Raw genomic sequence first — 21,365 nt, 5'->3', positions numbered from 1 at the left:
GGTGAATTGTATATGTATTTAGTATAGCAATTTTAGGACTATCTCCCTATCGTCTGGCTAAGATGATCCGCTAAATGGTCTGAGGTAACCACTCCACTACGAAAAAAAAATACCGTTATATGTCTAAATACATAAATGATCTTGATAAAGGCAAACCTTTGTCTGTTACAAAGAAAGATCATTGTGAGCTACAGTACAAAGTCTTTCTCTTATCTATATATTTAGCAATAAAAGACACTGGATATAACAAAGAACAAATTTTTAAATACAGGAATAGTAACCCCATATCTTAACAGGTCGGTTTTGGATTTTATTAAAAAAGAAACAAAAACGCATAGCTAGCATAGATTTGAATCAATATCAAAATTATCAGGATTAGTACATTCTCCACATTGGAGAAAACAGAAAAAAAAGCCATAACACATGCAGCTTCTAATAATACATATGTGAAATGGTTAAAAAACCAGAGCGTAATAATTCACACATTTATTACAAAACACAACTTACATGTAATTGGCAGACGTATTCTTTTAGGACTATGAATTTTATTTTTACTTTAAGCCATTCAAAACAGATTTAAAACCCAAAAGAGATGTTCCTAAAGTTTTTCCAGAGGATTAAAGCAACCCTTAACAAGATAAAAATAATGAAAGCAACACAAATAAGATTTGATCGTTGAATATCTCAGCTTTTTTAAGATTCACAAAAAGTTACAAAACGCCTAATAAAGATATCCAGAAACAGGTGAAAAACGTGATTTACTTGTAAACCATGTACATAAGGGTGAAGGTTTGGTACCATTAAAACTTTTAAAGCCGCTGCAAATGTTTGCGCCTGTACTAAGTCAGAAATCTGATGTTCAGTAGTTGTCGTTTGTTTATGTGGTTCGTAAGTGTTTCTCGTTTCTCGTTTTTTATATAGATTAGACCGTTGGTTTTCCCGTTTGAATGGTTTTACACTAGTAATTTTTGGGGCCCTTTATAGCTTGCTGTTCGGTGTGAGCCAAGGCTCTATATTGAAGACCGTACTTTGACCTATAATTGTTTACTTTTATAAATTTTGACTTGATAGGAGAGTTGTCTCATGTTGGCACTCATACCACATCTTCTTATATCTACACCCTTGTAATAATAGAAAAATAAAATGCGACTAAAATCGAACTTTGTTCAGGTCTTTATTGCATTAGCCACGGCAAAATTCCATAGACCATATATCGCACTGTCCAAATTATCTCCTCGAAAATCGGGAACTGTGTAGGAAAAGGGTGTACATCTAGAACCAATTGACGAAATTTCTGTATATGTGAATAACACTTAGAGTCTGCTATAGCATTAAGTTTCTCTGAACATGTTCACAATATGTAGCAAAATTCCCTTGCGCTGCATACATTATAAGTCTTGTTATAAGTTCCCTTATAGAAGGTTCTTTATCACGACTTTTCGACAAAACGTTAGCAGTAGCCAGAATATCTATCACAAAGAAATAAAATGCGTTTCCCTGTCCAATTTTCTTCCCATAATACTGCTGATACAAATATAGGCTATAGCTCTAAAACGCCATAGTTAACTTATTATCTTCTTATTTTGGTAAATCATTCGGCCATATGTCGCATAACCATTTACCTTGATACAAGCCACCATAACCTATTGTACATGATGCGTCTGATAAAAGTGCATACCATCGATAAAATAATGAAGCGGTCCAATTTGGCATTGATAACATCATGTATTCTTCTGAATTAAAAAATCAAATTTGTTGTCAGTAAGATAATTAATATAAGAATAATCATTTTTATTATGTGGTGAAGATCAATTTAAAACCAATCTTTGCGCTGTGAGTATTTTGTGGTATAAGTATCAAGTCAGCAAAACTTCCATAATAGAATTTAAAAAAGATGTTTTTCCCTCCAGCATATAATATGTGTACATAGATGTTAGCTTCTAGAAGTTGAGTGCATGTTAATCCTTAGTCATCAATCATGCCATTCAATTTGTTTTAAAACAAAGGAAGATTGTTGATGGTAAATATTAATTTGTACTATTACACTACAGGCATTATAATAAAAATGATTAGGCACATACAAAGTATTGAAATTTCAAAATATAAAAATCATGATTATAATGATCAACTGATGACCTTAATCATTATTGTTCAAGACGCGAACGAGCAGAACTATGTTATTTAAACATTAAAGGAACGTCCTTATTTATAACACAACAATTGCCCTTTGACTTTGTCTCGAGTTCCTATTGAACGACCTTTTATCAGTCTACTTTTTGATAAGAACTTTACAGTATCCGGAATTTGAAGTCTCTTAAACGCCATGTTAGCAACCTTGATATGTCTACTTAGTATTTGTTCCTCAGTTAATATCCATATATATACATATATATAGTATTTTTTCATGGAACCAAAATTTAACCACCAACAACTAACTAGTTAGAAATAACGCAGTAATCATTTGCTCAAGATTAAGTTATTCAGAAAATGTTTGCTTTTTCAATTGGCAAATATGGAAGTAACAGTGTAACAGTGTGTTAATATATGTAATATTTAATCTTGTAATGTCTCACCATGCAGCAAGTGACACAAAATTTAAATAATCGTATTACCTCAGCATATTCATGTTGCTTAAAAGAAACTTGAAATTGAAAGTATAGTTATTCATGTCGGTTTTCAAAACACACATTGTTCATTAATGTTTTCGTCATCAAATATCGGTCCAAGAAATGATTATAATTGTTTGAGGTCATGTTGTATGCTAATTTCAACGAAGGAAGACCTTCAGTTTGTCAATATCTTAATGCAGAGTATAATATACATTTTTAATAATTTTCCTGCTATGTCCTATTAGAGATTTCCAATAAAATGACTTTACTCGACATAACCGACCTAACTCAACGTATTTCGTCCTATTGCATTGAAGCATGACGGAGGGGAGCATACACTAAATGCATTTTTTGTTCTTTCGACACGCATTTCTTGCTGATATAGACTAAATGTAAAAATCAACCCCAACTCCTTTTTTTAATCTTTAAATATTTTGTTATTAAATTTTGAATGATTTTATTGACAAAAATATTTTAATGGAATAAGCAAGCTAGCAACTTGTAATCAAATACACCCATCATTTCTTGTCATTTCACTTGACCCATATTTCAGTTCTTCTCAAAATATGAATTTTAAAAACTACCAAGTAAAAATTTAGCATGAAAATATTAAAATAATGAAATCCGAAGCGAGAAGGTTATCTCTTTTTTTGTTTTTATAAGTTTTAACGCTTAAAAAGTAGATTCCAACACACCCGAATGTAAAAGGTGTACGCGACTAACTTTTAAAAAAAATTATTTTTCTATAATTTAATTCAAGATAATTTGACGTGAGCAGAAATTCATATCATTGATACATTTATCAAATAGTACTTTTTAGTCTTTAACTATAATAATGCATGGAACGAGGTTTTTGTCCATGTATACCTAAACGTGCATTCGTAGATACAGGGGGAGAGGGCGTACTCCCCCCTTTCGATCGCCAAATAATTTTGAAAATCTCGCGTTTTCCACGTTATCTATACAAATGTTTAGTATAAAATCGTCAAATTTTTTTTCGCGTTGCTCCGATGATTGTCGTTTGACTTTGATAAATACGTTTTAAAAACAACAATGTTTGAATATTAGACATCTCGCACGGGATTTAAAAGTTTAAGGCTACATGCTGAATTGGATTTTTTCCTGGATTTAGAGCTCACTTAACACGGAAATATGATACTGGCGTGTAATCTAATGGACACATATTCTTGTTTCTGATGTTTCTTTTAATATAAATATTCATTTATTAGGTTATATATAATTCCACTAACAAATAATCATGTATCTTTTACTGATGAATTATCATTACATTTTATAGAAACTACATATAATCTACTATACAGTTATGAACACTTATGGTCCTACCGACACTCTGTGCTTTTGACATGACACAAGGTCTTGCTTTTCTAGAGAGTTTATGTATTTTTTTACTTAATTTGTGATATGTACAAAAAAGATGTAGTATGATTGCCAATGAGACAACTCTTCACAAGAAACCAAATGACACAGCAATGAACTATAGGCCACCGTACGACCTTCAACAATGAGTAAAGCCCATACCGAATAGTCATCTATAAGAGGCCACAAATGACAAATGTAAAACAACTATAACGATAAAACTAACGGCCTAACTAATGTACAAAAAAATGAAAGAAAGCACAGCAACAAACGATAACCAGGCTTCTTACTTAGGACAGTCACATCCATACATAATGTGGGGGGGGGGGGGGGGGGTTAAACATGTTAACGGGCCCTCTTACCTGGGACAGTGGAGTAACAGTACGAAATAATTGATTAATATTCTAGACTGGTTAATTATTCTGTATTTATTAGTTGTAGTTGTTTTTAAGATAGTGTTCAGTAGCTGTGAATACTCTAAGACCGGTACATGGAGTTTATTTGGTAATACTAGTAATTGCTGTTTTTGTGCTTCGTTTTAGTCGGACGAGTCAATCCCTTTCTTACTGTTTTAATTGTGAGTAGACATGATCATTTGATAAACATACTTGTTGTCAGGTCATTAAAGATTGCATATTTTGGCGTTAATATTGATTCACTTATAGGGTCTTTGCATCGGCACTAAACACAATTATTTAAAAACCAGTTGTTGGCATGACACGGGTTATGTTCTTCTCATATATGTTATGATGGTATGATACTAAACCCCTAACGGGAAGGATTGTTCCTGATATTCATATGATGAAGACATAATCTTTCAATCAGTTTAATTGAAGTCTGGAGCTGGCATGTCAGTTAACTGCTAGTAGTCTGTTGTTATTTATGTATTATTGTCATTTTGTTTATTTTCTTTGGTTACATCTTCTGACATCAGACTCGGACTTCTCTTGAACTGAATTTTAATGTGCGTATTGTTATGCGTTTACTTTTCTACATTGGCTAGAGGTATAGGGGGAGGGTTGAGATCTCATAAACATGTTTAACCCCGCCGCATTTTTGCGCCTGTCCCAAGTCAGGAGCCTCTAGCCTTTGTTAGTCTTGTATTATTTTTAATTTTAGTTTCTTGTGTACAATTTGGAGTTTAGTATGGCGGTCATTATCACTGAACTAGTATATATATTTGTTTAGGGGCCAGCTGAAGGACGCCTCCGGGTGCGGGAATTTCTCGCTGCATTGAAGACCTGTTGGTGACCTTCTGCTGTTGTCTGTTCTATGGTCGGGTTGTTGTCTCTTTGACACATTCCCCATTTCCATTCTCAATTTTATTCTATGATCTCTATTGCTTTTAACTTAGACATTTATAAAACTTGAACTATGTAGCAAAGAGATGCATGCGTAACATAAGTTCTCGACATCCACTGAATTGAAAACTCCTGACTTGGGAAAGCAAATATAGAATTTGGCCTGATTAAACGCGTTTACCAGCGTTCAACACTCTGGTGTAACAGCACAATATTAGTAATAAAACCGGTAAAATTCAGTTGGAAATAGCTCAACTAATCAATATTGAATTAAGCCCTAAACAATTACATTTTTATGATGAAAGACACAGAGTACCGATCTTAAAGTACCCCCAGGTACTGAAAGCTGATTCTTACATGTTAAATTACCTGAGAATATTAAACGTATTTAGTTAAATTAAAAAAAATAAGGAGATATGATATGATTGCCAATAAGAAATGAAGTGGATGTAAGCAATGATAGGCAACCGTACGGCCTTCATCAATGAGAAAAATCCATACCGTATAGTCGACTATAAAAGGAACCAACTTGAAAAATATGAAACAATTCAATTGAGAAAACTACCGGCCTGGTTTAAAACAAAACAATTTACGAAAAACAAATATAACAGATATGAACCAACGACAACAATTGAATCACAGGCTCCTGACATGGGACAGGCACATAAAGAATGAGTTCTCAACCCCTCCCCCTAAGTCTGGGACAGTGGTGCAACAGCAGGACATAAGAACAACCTGGAAAAACCTTCTTTCACAGAGCTTGGTTTACACATATATACATATTTAAAGTAATTATGAATATAAAATTTGTTTTCAGTCGTGTATCACCTTCACTGGTGATCCTATGCATGGATATGTCGTAGAGTTTAACTTTATATATAAATATATATCTCTAAGGCGAGACAAAAATTGAATCTAAAAATTTATGCTTCCCTTAATCAATATGTTATAGTTTAAGAATCCACTTCTAATTGGACTAGTAAGAGTTGTCTTAATCCAAAAACAACTATGACAATATCAAGCCTTACTAATTAAAAGTACATTTTAAAAAGAAAATTACTGTAAAGACTCAAGTGGCATTATAGTTGTCTTAAAAATGTAACAAGTATATAAATTGGCATTCTCGTCCACTTTAAACCAGAGATACTTGAGGACAGGACATTTTTTAGCCAATTACTATGTACTATAAATTGATAGTTTACTATCCACAGCGGTCAATGTTTATATGCAGATTAGTCATCTATTGCTAATCAAGTACACCTTCCAAATTACAATCTATATAACGAATTGGTGTACACATTTATTTACATATATCACTTTCAATTACAAAATTCTTTTTTTTTAATGTTAGTTGACTTTCATTTGAAAGAAAAGGATATGTCAACAATTAGAATTGAAAGAAGTACAACACCTGTATCAATTTTTTTAAATATACACATCCCTTTGTCGAACGTTTTTTCTGGGAAAAAAATCGGAGATTGTAAATAAACAAGATTAACTGCAGAAGAAGAGAACGTTTGAAATGATGCTTAATAAAGTATGATGCAATCCCAGTTATCAACTTTAACAGAGACAAATTCTGACTAACACTGAATTCGATATTTCTGAAATTGCTAGAAAAATCTCTGTCTAATAATAAACACCAACGGAAATTAAATATTATAAAACATTAAGAGACGAAAGGAAATAAAAAAGGGACACCAATCTGATAACGACAAATAAAAGCATGTCAAATATTAAATAATAAAAGGTTCATTTGCAAAGTATATCGAAAAACAAAAGCATGGTCAAAACCATGAAAGACAACTCAAATCAATCGTATGATAGGTAAAGATACGTGTATATACGTGGTCTTATGACATTGAAGTTTTGGCGGGAATCTCAATAATCACGTGATATATAAAAATCATGATTTCTCTTTTTTTCATCATCTTAGAAATACTTGATATTGATAAAATTTATCATGAATGGGTTTAATAGTTTAGGAATTCTTAGTTAAAACTTGAGTGACGTATTTAACAAAATTAATAGGTTAGCAATAACCGGTCCCGTTACGTGCGTACGTCGAGTTAGGTACGTATGTCATTTTATTGGAAATCTCTAGTAAACGGAAAACAAACACAAGGACATGTGGTACGACTCTCCGTCATACATTGTACAATTATCCATCAGCAAAAATAGGACGAGGATGTAAACAACGATAGTCCTTAGGGTGGTCTTCAACAATGTGCAAATCAAAATCTATATAGTAAGCTATAAAATGCCTCAGAATAACAAAATGTGAGACAATACGGACAAGAAAACAAACAGTCTGAATAATTCTTAAATAATAAACGGGAAACACATTTGGAAGATTGCAACAAACGACTTCCACTGAAATACAGACTCAGGGGTTAACTGAGGCACTTGAAGAATGTTGCTAGGTCAAACATATTTTGTAGCTCTCAAAGCTTGTTTTTAGGCAACTCTTCTCCCTTAAATTTCATATTGTATGTAGAACAACTGCTTTTTGGGAAACATCCGTCATAATGCAAATGAAAATAAATGTTATCCTTGTTTGTCATTGGCCTTCTGAAATATTTATCTATTCCTAACCAGTATTTGCTGGAACGTGGAGTAATCCTAACTGTGCTCCTGGTAGACACACCATTGTTCATCTTTTTGAATGGAAATGGTCGGATATTGCAGCAGATTGCGAGAGATTTCTTGGACCATATGGTAATTGTGGTGTACAGGTAAGTCTAAACTGTACCAAAAAATAGGAAAACCAAAAAAAGGATCACTACAGGCAAAACCTGATACATCTCCAGATTCTTTAAATCTAAGAACATTCATTTTGAAAGAGATATTTAGTTTTTAACTTTCAGGCAGTTGAAAATGACCATTACATATTAAAGAAAAATCTGTCCTTCAAGATCATATTAACAGCATCTAATCAGTAGAGTATCATACAAGTGATCGTTTTTGCAAGTTTTCTTTCACTGTCTTTTTTGTGGGTTTGCATTATTATTGCTACTTATATTCTCCACTATATATCTTACTTTCAGTTTGGTCTCGAATGGTTGTTTTATTTGGTGTGTTAGTTTTTTAATTCATGTATATATATTGACATTTACTACTGAGTCTGAATTTGTATGACAGCTGATGCATAATTGGCAAAAAAGTCTACACCAGTTTCGTTCCAATTGTCATTTGTGTCATTTAATAATAATAATACATGAAAATGAAGTTGCTTCTGTCCTCAGTTCTAATGACTGTTTAAAAAAATAGCTGGTTAGTTCCATATGTTCTGTTGATATAGGGTTTAATAATTTAATAATTGTTTGGTCTTCTAGAAGTGGCATAAATTCGTCTTCCCATTTATTTTTTTTAAATAGATCCGATCTTGATTTATTGTTTATACTACAGTCAAAGAGGAAATGTTCCTTCGTTTTCAAGTACACTGCGTAATTTGCAAAGTCTATCTTCTCGAAGGATTTTCAAATATTTAACCTTTTCAATTTCAAGAGTGTGGTCACTTATACAGAGTTTGGTGAAACACTTTCTTAAAATAAAATCGTTGAACCATAAGTAAAAATTCTTTATCTTGACCAACAGCTTACTTTTTTCATCATCACTATTACATTCATTTTAATCAAATTTTTATGTTTGTCTTATGTTTCTTTCTTGATGATAATCTTGAGAGGTTTAACTTTTTTCAAATTTTTACAATATTCTATTACATGTATATGTAAGATATTGCTACCAGGTACAACATTCTTGACATATGAATACCAAGAATATGTACTGTTGTTGTCAAGTGATTTTGACAACACACTAGCTATAACCTGCTTTAGAAATGGATTTATGTTTTTGATGTAAGGTCTTGCTAAATAAATCAATAACTGAATTGAAATTAATTGTTCTACATGGCAATGTTCCAATGTCAGATCGTGGCCCAATATTTGAAGCAGATTTTGTTTATTTTTCCAATCTATCCTTAATGTATAAATAAGTACATCAGAATGAAAAAGCTTTGTATATGCTTTATAGATTTACAAAAAGTATTTGATTATGTATGGAGAAATGGATTTTTTTATAATTTGGCAAAAATTGGAGTTTGGAAAAATTTATTTAATGAAATAAGAAAATAATTTTCTAGAACTGAAACATCTCTGAAACTGAATAATCTTAGTTCATATTCATTTGAAATATTCAGGGGAGTGAAACAGGAGGCTATCAGTCCAATTCTCTTCAATATTTTTATTAATGTTTTAATGCAAGTCACTACAAATGAAAACTCCAAGCTACCCTTAATTGGTTGATTTAAACGTTGGATCACTTTTATTTGCTGATGATTTAAGTATACTCCCAGAGAGTAAAGAAGATTTTCAAATCGGTGTATATTTAGTAAAAGAGAGACGACAGATGCCATAGGGATATTTAAACTCATAAGCCGAAAACAAACTGGCAATGCCATGACAAAAAAAAACAAAAAGACAAAGTACAGTACACAAAACAAAACAAAACATAGAGAAACTAAACTGGGGTCGATCTGGAAATGAAAGCAGATTCTCCTCCACATGTGACTACGGTAGTTTTTCTCATGAAAGTGCAAACCCGGTTAGAAGTATAATTCGATAGGTCACATACGAGGAAAGGAAAACGGGATTGTGGTTACGACAATTGGGACATATTCGCCGTCAGTTGTGGAATAGATATTCCAATACGGTTAGCCAACCCATGATATCGTCCTTACAATTTTCAAATGGATGGTTTCAACTACGAGTACTCTTAGACCAGTACTTAGCGTCTTTTGTTTCCTTGCTGGTTTTCTTTGCTGCTTCGTGTCCATCTGATGTGTCACACTCTTTTAAAAAAGGGAAAATAACATGTTATAAATTTCATCTTTCCGAAGCGTTCTGGATTTACCTTCATCAGGAACGCTCAAAACTGAATATTTTAAAAGATGTATAATAATCGAAACAGTTGAAGTAACTAATTTTACAGTTTGTTCTTATGTTGTACTGAAACACCCCTTTTCTAGGTTAGGAGAGGATTGAAAACGTTTACTACAACCACATAATCATTATCATTATTATGTCTCTGAAAATCACCTATTTCTTAATTGAAAAAAATGAAATATCAAAAATAAGTTAATAGTTAATGTCAACAACGTGTACACTAAAGACTGACAAAATTGAGCAAATTTTACCATGTTATACTGTTCAAACATTGGAAAAGGAAATTAAAAAAAAAATCTCTGTTTTGTTGGATATCTGATAGGGAATGTGCTGTTTTTACATTTATTTAAGATTTCTCCACCGAACGAGAACCGTGTTGTGACATCACCAAACCGACCATGGTGGGAAAGATATCAACCTGTCAGTTACAAATTAGTCACCAGAAGTGGAAATGAGGCTCAGTTCACTGATATGGTACACAGATGTAATAAAGCTAATGTGAGGTGCAACAATAACAAGGCTAATTGTAACTGTGATCTTCTTCCATTCACATGGTCTTTTTTTCCCGTGTTTTTTTGTTGTTGTTGTATTTTTTGTACCATCAAACCTGTAGATATTATCCTTTTATCACAATTTAATCTTCCAAACTATGTTTTCAGAAGCTGCAATCTTTTTTCTACCCTGTTATTTAGTATTTTAAAACCTATAGTTTATTGATTGTTATTCCAACATCATTTTTCGTTATAGTTTTCAATAGCTACGATATATCTGTCGTATACCCTTTAACGTATTGTTAAACCAACTTGTTATTTCGAGTTTTGTCTTCGTTTTCTAATAAATGATTTTTTCTTTATTATTGGAACTGAGACGAAGAGTAACTATTCCAGTGATAAAACATCATCAAAGATACCAAGGTTATCATTGTGTTCGTCTTCAGAAGACACACCAGTAACACTCGAATCAAAAAAAAATAAAAAGGTCATGTTTAGTGTTGAAAAGCATTGAAGACCCACAATTCTGAAAAGTTTAGCCAATTAAATCTAAGGTAATAAATTCCTAGCTTAAAAAATTCATAGCTTTCTACATTCTAACAAGTCAAAGTTTTGTGAACAGTTAATTCATAAATATAAGTAGATCATTGATAATAAATGTCAACACCAAATATTGGACTACTAGGCTGATGATATTCTTAAGATGTGCCCTATGTTCCCACCCTTGTAGTGAAAAGTTTCTTTCTTCACCTTCATTTAAAAACGTAAGAGTAAAATTAATAGTCATAAGGTTGTTTTCAAAATGTCTTAAAAAAGAATATACATGCAAATGATGGTATTGAGGGGCAATTGGGTTCCCACCATAGACTGGTGGAAATATCTAGTTTGCTGTAGCTGAAGAGAATGTACCAAAAGTAAAGAGCTTGTGAGGAGTTTCGATATTAGAACCCTTATTATAAATTTGCTTTTCATGGTATTTCATTTGTGTAAAATAAATATTTTTTTTCTTTAAAATCTTGTCTAGACTAAGAATGATTCATTACTTTTCATCTGGTAGAGACATCTGTATATCATTGAGGAATATATAGATACACACCTTTCATAAATTCTCCACTGATAATTTTTGAAATTATTAAAATAATAGGATTCCTCAGGCAAAGTGAATCTTAGAAGGGTTTATCTAATCTTTTATGTTCGATTTGGTTACACAGCTCCTCAACTACTCAAATTTGTAAATACGTTGCTTAAAAACGAATAGGATTGAGTATTACAGATGAAAATAAGTCCAGAAATGCAAATAATTAGGTCTTTTCACTTTTCATGGAAAGACCTTTTGCTTTTGTTCTGATTATTTTTTTTTCTTCTGCCGTCTGAGATGTTTTTTTTTTGTTTCGCGACACATTGTAAGGATTTTGTGCCAATGATGTCGTACAGTGATGGGGATTTCCCCATTCACCCTGTGTAACCGAACACTTATTCTTATAGGAGTTACCCCCCGCGACCCCTTTATTTCTCTGAAACCGTAAAAGATATCAATAAACTTTCTCCACCAAATTGTTCATCTACTCTTAAAGATGTTATGGTTTAGTTTAACCGAAGTGATCCAATGGCATCTTATGGGAGTTATTTCCCTTTAAAAATTTAACATGAGTGATATGTTGAATAATTTCATACACCATAAGTCATACAGGTCTGAAGTCTTTTGATATGAAGTCATTGGTCCATTTGGAGGAAATTGAGGTCAAGGTCAAAGGTCAAGGTCATGTTCTATATTTTGAACTTTGTTTTCTTTATTCCAAAGAAACCGTAACAGTTAAGGATACAATGCGTTTGGTAAATAATTATTTACGACATGGCTCAACTTCAACCCATTTAAGTCGGAGTGTTTCGGTCTCCCTTCATAGGAGTTTTCTTCCCTAATGTATTTGAAATCAGTATTACTCCTCAAACATACAAGTGACTGACCTGGGATCTTTCGATTTGAGATCACTGACCAATGACCTTGGAATTGAGGTCAAGGTCAAAGGTCAATTTTACGTTCTAGATTTTGACCTTTGCTAAAAATTCATACTGGTCCTTCATAAAACGATTTGGTCTTTGCATTTGGTTAGTAGACATTTGACCTTTTAAAAGGTTAACTGAAAGTTACATTATTTTAACCGGAAGTAGTCTATTTCATACTAATTCAATGAAAAAGTACCTGTAAATTTTATTTTTAAAAATTAGTTTGAAGTAACAAATTATATGAACCAGAAGTGACATCTTCTAACACCGTTTTTTTTTTAAATTTCATTCTTTATTATCGAAGTTGAGGTGGAAAGACCTTCAATTATTCTCTGAACAATTGGTTTTTAATTTTATAAAGCGTTCTTTTTATCAACATCGAGATGATCTCTGTATTTGTTGTGGTATGAGATCAAGAGGATAAAAGGGTTAATGAATGAGAAAAAAAAAACAGTAAAACACAGCATCCGGGGGTCAACATCCGATTGTGTTTTGTTGATATATGATCGATGTAAACCTTTCAGAAAATAATTTTAAAACAACGACCAATTAATAACATGGATAGATATTTTATTTTAGATACACTTCTGATACAATTTACAAGTTTTTATGTCGTTGTTATAGGTTAGCTGATCACTGGAGTATATCCACAATCATGACAATGGTTTAACTGGCAATACACTTTAATATCAATACGAATTATTAGAGAAATCTGTACGCATGCGGGTAAGACATGCGTTTGTTTTAAGTTGCCTTTTTCTTACGGTTTATTTGAATACTTTTTCTATGTTGTAGAAAATCAAAAAGGAATTCAAATATATTGCGTTTTTATTAAACAGAATGTTACGAAATCAAATTATTTAAAGTTATTAAAAGGATTAACTCCGACGCTGTAATAAACCATATGACAGGAGCCGGTGGGCAGGGAACAAGAACAGGAGGATCCCACTTGGATGGTGGCGCAATGAGTTACCCAGGCGTTCCTTTTTCATCGTAGTATTTCAACGGAGGAGATGAATGCCATTCTAGAGATTTAAATATCCATAACTATGGAGACAAAGATGAAGTACGAAATTGTCGTCTTGTTACCTTGACTGATTTAAAACTAGGAAAAGAATTCGTTAGGAGCAAGATAGCAGAATATATGAATCACCTTATCTCCATAGGTGTTGCTGTTTCCGCGTCGATGCTGCTAAACATATGTGGCCTGGCGACCAACATGCTATTTATGGAAAATTACATGGCTTGAATTCACAGTATTTCCCTGGTTCCCCGACACCTTTCGTTTTCCAGGAGGTATTTGATATCGGCGGGGAAGTAATCAGCGCATCGGAATACACAGGCTTTGCACGTGTTACAAATTTCATCTTTGGAATTAAACTTGCCCAAGTGTTCAAACGACAGGATGCGGCAAAAAATTTACGGACCTGGGGTGAGGCCGGTGGTATGCCAAAAACCACAGACGTTGTCGTATTTATTGACAACCATGACAACCAGAGAGGTCATTGTGGGGGAAGTAAGTAAAACTAACATGTATGTTTAGTATCCGTTATGCACTGGATGTGCTTCATTGGAAGAAATACAAATTGTTTACATATGTTATGAATTTGAAAGTGAATACTAGTAAATATTGAAATTCTGATTTCTGATTTTTTTCTTTGTAAACATGAGCTGTTATCAAGAATTATATTTTTTGAATGCGTCTCAGAAGATGTTTTATACAGCTATTAGTTCGATCATTATGAACGTTTAATTACTTGCCTAGAATTATTTTAAGTCGAAATTCACCACTTTTAATATTCCAGTCATACAATCGTTTGACTGAGAGAAAATGATATCGTAACGTATTGTCACGAATTTGTTGTATGAGTATTTTATCTTTATTTGACCAGAAATTGACCTATTAATTAAACTTTTTAATCTTTTGGGTGATGTCGTTGGAGTATATTAACTCTTGATGAAATTGGTTGCAGAAGAGGAACAATTCAGGCTTTCTTTGAATATAAATGATTTGACTTAAAAAAAACGAATCTTGGATCAAGCAAGGACTGGGAAATCATTAATAAAATGAAAAACTTTGAAAGCCAAAGCCCCCATCATAATGATACATATTCGAAACTCTGCTTGTTTGGGTGGACATTCGTATTTTGCAAAATTGAATTCCCCAATTAGCATCACTTTCAATCCCTGTGCATTAATTTTTAAGATGGGGTGCTTCCAAATAAAGATCAAAGTGCTTTATTCAATTTTTTTGGTTATGATTTGGAAACCAGACATGCTAATGTATATGTTACAGGCATTTTTTTTAAATTTAGGCATTTTGAAAAATTAATTTCAACGCTTGCATTTTAAGAGTTTTAATTATAAAAAATAAATTCTAAAATTCACACAAGCACAGAACTCGATATAATTGTTTACAACTGAACACGGCCTTGTATGGTGAAACCTATGCTATATATATGAATCAATTTGGCTGTGCAGGATGTATAAATTGCACTTGTTGTATGAATGAGGACATTATATCTGATGCCTCGTGTAAGGAGAGTGCCGAACTCTGCACGTTAAGAACTCTTTGATCTTCCAGTGAAAGGCAAATTAAGACATCAATAACAGTCAGAATTACATGGAGTTTTATGAAATTTGGACAGAAGCTTGTGACCAAAAGACAGTATTTATAGCAATATTTATATATTTTTTTTAATTTCATTTTTCCGTATTTTACCGATGAATGGACATCAATTACTTTGTCAAACCTTCATAGCATTATTAACTTTGTCTGAAGTTTTTTATATGATTAACTGATAGAAGGACTTTAATTACTTTGTCAAGCCATCATAGAATTTTATGAATCTTTGGCAGACACCTTTTTAATAAATTTTTCTAAGCAGTAGATTACGTAGCTTTGCTTTTACAAGGTAGAATATTTGATATTCACATACATCAAAAGTAATACAATTGAAAAAATTGATTCACCATTCACAGCAATAAATTTGAAAAATACGCTTCAAAGGCATTGAGCGTGAATCGAAAGAGACAAAAAAAATGTGGATTGCGAAGGGAATAATAAATAAACTATACAAATCAACTATATCAAATTTAAAATAAGAACAAATCGAACAAATACCTGACATTTATATCATTTTAGACAGCAATTCACTTTTCAGGAGGTGTACTGACACATAGCGACCCTAAAAGATATAAAATGGCAACTGCTTTCATGTTGGCACATTCGTATGGTTTCACAAGAGTGATGAACAGTTATGGTTTCAGCAGGTGATTACATATTTATGAGTTCCATAATTAAGGTTGAGAATTGTCATAATTCCATCTCTGATTACAATGGATTACGACTTGTGAAAAAGGGCTAGCCTTGACCTATGTTTAGTGTAATTGTAAATTGATGCTTATTAGACTATCCATATATCTATAAATTATGCATATGAATAATAAGAAACGCAAAACAAGGTCAGATACCTCCCTCTACTTCACTCCTCGATAAAGAAAAGACAAAGCAAGCTACGAAAAAACTAAAACTGAGGAAATCCAAAATGAGTAGCACCGGATGCATTGACAGGATAGAGTATTAACTACGATATGTTCATTTTAACAAACACCATTTGACGGAGCAGAAGGTTTGTAACCTCTGGGAAGAGACAGTTGACAATGGAAACGTTGCAATGATCATGTTTGTCATCAATTTTAGTTTGAGGCCGTCTGTTGAGGAAAAGATGTGGTACAAACCTTTCACGTTCGTTTGTACATTAACATCATTTTCACTGGCATATGTGAGATGTTAGCACGGATTGCGATCTGGAGTTTTGAGTGACAACAATATAAATATATCTGAAATTGAAATTCAAGACTTAGGCAAGATATTTTTTTTTCTTTTTTTTGTAATGCGAATGTTCTGTGTGAGTACTGCTTCATATGAGTACAAAATCTAATCGGTCAATAGTAGTGCACAATTAGTGCTCATCAGAATGCCGATCGTATGCTGAAATATCTATCAAAATATTGTGTTGTCGATAAAAAAAAAGTCCAGCATTTAGATAGTATGATCTTTGGTATATTTATTTTGGGAATCACAAAGTAATATTTTTCAGACCTAAAACAAGGAATTTGTATCTACAAAAAAAAATAATGTAGTCAATATGTATACTCGTATTGATTAAGGTTACGTGTGTCCAAAAACTCATAAAAAGACATTATAATAGAGTTGTCTGAGCAGTTAAAATGTATAATCTGCTGTTGACCTTTTTCAAGTAAACTTTTTATTAAATATATGTCTCTTTCTAATTTTCATTCAAGATTTTCTAAGAAGAACGTCTAAGATAAATACTGTTTTTGTTTTACGATCACCATCACGAATGTGTTGCACGATTTAATATGTCGGTGTCTATACCCATTTGGACATGTATTATCACTCAGAGATCTTTAGATAACATTTTGATCGTCTTATCTTTATCATTCCTGGTCGTGACATCATGATTGAGTGTGATTTCGTATAGCGGGTGACATGCATAGCAGGAGACGGTTACAATGTCGACGCACCCGGTATCGACTTTTGCAGTTTATGGTACTCTTTTGATTATGGTTGTTACCTTGATTTGTCTTTTTAAATCGATTCATGAGATCTGAACATCAGTCAACCACAATCGACTTTATATACAATAATATTATATGAAATGAATAGAAAAATAAATGATGTCAAATCAAACGTAAATGACATCACCAGAATGTGTTGAAGAGTTACTTGTTTGTGTATATTGTTACAGTCGCTGCTTTTTGATGTTTTTGAAACAATCAATCATGTGAAAATATATATATTTTATATAGCTCTGACGAAGGACCTCCACATAACGGTGATATGTCTATACAAAATGTAAACTGGGGATCAGACAAAAGCTGTAATAATGGTTGGGTATGTAAAATTTTGAATAAGATGGGATAGGGTGCATCATCGTCCATCATCGTCGTCATCGTCATCATCATCGTCATCATCATCGTCAGCGTCATCGTCATCATTGTCATCATTGTCATCGTCATCATCGTCATCATCGTCATCATCATGGTCATCATCGTTGTCGTCATTGTTATCATCATCGTCATTTCATCATTGTCATCGTCATCATTGTCATCGTAATCATCATCGTCGTCGTCATCATCGTCATCGTCATCATCATCGTCATCATCATTGTCATCATCATCGTCATCATTGTCATCATCATCGTCATCATCATCGTCATCATCATCATAAACGTCATCATTGTCATCGTCATCATCATCATCATCATCATCATCGTCATCATCATTGTCATCATCACCATCATCATCATCATCATCATCATCATCATCATCATCATCATCATCATCATCATCATCGTCATCATCATCGTCGTCATCGTCATCATCATCGTCATCATCATCGTCAAAGTCATCGTTATCATCGTCATCGTCATCATCCTCATCCTCATCCTCATCCTCATCATTATCATCATCATCATCATCATCATCATCATCATCATCATCATCATCATCATCATCATCATCATCATCATCATCATCATCATCATCATCATCATCATCATCATCATCATCATCGTCGTCGTCATCGTCGTCATCGTCGTCATTGTCATCATCGTCGTCATCATCATCGTCATCGTCATCATTGTCATCGTCATCGTAATCATCATCGTCGTCGACGTCGTCATCATCGTCATCATCATCGTCATCATCATTGTCATCATCGTCGTCATCATTGTCATCATCATCATCAAAATTGATATATACAAACATGAATTACACGGTTTGGTATTGACATATAATTGTTTAGTTTTAACACATTCATCAACATTGTGACTTGGATGGATAGTTGTCTCAATGGCGCTCTTACCACATCTTCTTATTTATATTGACACAGAAGACTGTGAAGTGTTAAATAATAAATGTTTTCCAAAAGGAGGAAGACCGAATGCATTGACAGGGTAAAGTATTATCTACGATATGTACATTTTAACAAACACCAAAAGATGGAACAGAAGGTTTGTAACTTCTGGGAAATAGGCAATTGTCAATTGAACGGTTGAAATGACCCCGTTTGTCATAGATTGTGGTTTGAAGCCGTGCGTCGAGGAAAAGTTTTGTTACTACTTTTTTGAAATAGATATGTACACGGTTTGCTATTGTTAACACAGAAAACTGTGAAGTGGTTTATAATATATGTTTACCAAAACTTCTTTGTTTAATTATAGTGTGACTGTTGTATCGACCACAAGAAACACAAAGAGGAACAATTCATAGTAAAAGAAATATGTTTAATAAAGTCATTTGTCCTTATACACTTATCTTTAAACCAATCAATCGTCAATCAATTTATAGGTGTTCGAGCACATTTGGCGTGAAATCTATAACATGGTGGCATTTAGAAATGTTGTCATGGGAACAAATATAGAACATTGGTGTGATAATGGCAACTACCAAATAACGTTTTCCCGAGGAAATAAAGGATTCATTGCCATAAATGTGGACACGTCTGACCTGAATAGAAATTTACAAACTGGATTCCAACAAGGCACCTACTGTGATGTCATTTCCGGAAGTTATGATGGTATTAAATGCACTGGTACAGAAGTGCATGTAGATGGTGATGGAACCGCATATTTTAATATCAGTAGCAGTTCAGATAACCCAATGGTGGCAATACATAAAGGTATGAATGTAATGAAATTGCAAACACATTTATTTAGTGTTTGTAAATAAAGGCAACAGTAGTATACCGCTGTTCGCAATTCATAAATCGATTGAGAAAAAAACAAATCCGGGTTACAAACTAGATTGTAAATTAGACTCATAAATCAAAGGAACATGTAAAAAGATTTATCACAATTCTTCGCATTATTTAAATTTTTTTAGGGAAGAAAAGTAAATACAGTGGATTCAGTATCACACTATAGTTACTTATATGCATAGATTCATCCCAAGAGAGTCGAAAGATACCATAGGGACATTCATACTTATAAGTGAAAAATAAACTGACAACGCCATAACAAAAAATTAAAAGACCAACAGACAAACAACAGTTCACAAAATACAACATGGACAACTAAAAACTGAGAAACACGAATCCCCTAAAAACCGGGGTTGGTCTCAGATGCTCCGGAAGGGTAAGCAGATCCTGCTCCACATGTGGCATTTGTCGTGTTGCTCATGTTAATACAGACCCGGTAATAAGTCTAATTTGGTAGGTCACATTCGAGTAAAGAGAGAGGGGGTTGAAGTTACAACAATTGGAACATATTCGCTATCATCTGTGAAACGGATATTCCATAACGGTCAACAAACTCGTGATGGCGTCTTTGAAATTTACAAACGGATGATTCCAACTTCACCAAATAGAACTCTTGGTAAAATAGCTTCCTTGTGAGTAGCAACCCTCTACCAAGGAAATCATGATAGGAAATACACGCCCTGAAATATATACTTCGTATGCAGGCGTTGCTGGAATGTTGCTACATTCAAATGGAAAGTTCACAATTGGGAAGCTGAAATCATCCCTGTTGTCGTAAAGGTTTGTTCTCAACAGGCCCTCATTGTCAATTTCTAGATAAAAGTCAAGATATGAGACAGACTTAACATTATCTGCTGTATCCTTTATCTTAAGTTCGATGGGATAGATGCGTTCAACATAGTCAACAAATTTTGATTTATTTAGTGAGAGAACGTCATCTATATAGCGGAAAGTAAAAGTATAAGGATACTGCGAATGTTTTTTCTTTCATCTAAATAAAGAAGAACACAAAATTCTTTTTTTTTCAGGTGCGAAGAAAGGAAGCCAGTAGAAAGTAACAACGTAAAACGACCACTCCTTTTTTTATTTCTTAACAATTGTCAATCTTTAAAAATGTATAATTAACATGTTGATCTTACAGTTTATAGAAATATAATAGCACTTGGTCTCAAACAGAAATCCAAAATATATATTTTATTTTGATCAAAATGCATAAAAATAGGAGCAAATATTTGATTCTCATCAGCAAATTTAAACAAACCTATGAAATCACAGGGCATTTTTTATTTATGTGATGATTTTTATGATTAAAAATCTTCTACAACATTTTATTTTTAGAATTGATGGAGTGATAACATTTATGAAATCTGTAACGTGATATTATAAGTCCAACGCTATCATCCTCTCTGGTTCTACTTGTTCCTAACTAATTATAACAAATTTTGAGTTTGTGATGAAGGATAATACAGAAAAGAGCTATGGACGCATGAAATTTAAAAAGTATTGTTTTCAATTTTTTTCTAACAGCACTGGGTCGATTTCGTTCCTGGTGGACTTTGATTCCCTGAGTGTATCAACAGCTCAGTAGTCAATACTCTGGTACTGTCATGATTAATAACAAACCTTCCTTAAATTGTCCTTTTTGGTCATATAGTTCTACAACTGTTTCAATTCTTATCAATCATTTGGTTTCAAACATTCGTCTATTAGCGTTCCTGATGAAAGTGCTTTAAACAAATCACATTTATACTGTATTGTTTTTATCTTATGTAGAAATGATAAGGGTAGGTTTTCTACATTTGATCCTTAATTTCTTTTCCATTAAAAAAAAAAAAAAAAAAAAAACAACAAAC

At 32.9% G+C, this 21,365-nt stretch overlaps 1 pseudogene; it reads left to right on the top strand.

Moving 5' to 3' along the window:
- The first annotated feature begins 451 nt into the window (after positions 1–451).
- LOC127726109 (alpha-amylase-like) lies at positions 452–20,563 on the top strand (annotated as a pseudogene).
- Positions 20,564–21,365: the final 802 nt, after the last annotated feature.

This window comes from Mytilus californianus, unplaced genomic scaffold (assembly GCF_021869535.1).
Source record: "Mytilus californianus isolate M0D057914Y unplaced genomic scaffold, xbMytCali1.0.p SCAF_16, whole genome shotgun sequence".
In the NCBI taxonomy this organism is placed as follows: domain Eukaryota; kingdom Metazoa; phylum Mollusca; class Bivalvia; order Mytilida; family Mytilidae; genus Mytilus; species Mytilus californianus.
Note: the sequence above shows the minus strand (reverse complement) of the source record. Positions and strands in the feature narration are given on the sequence as shown.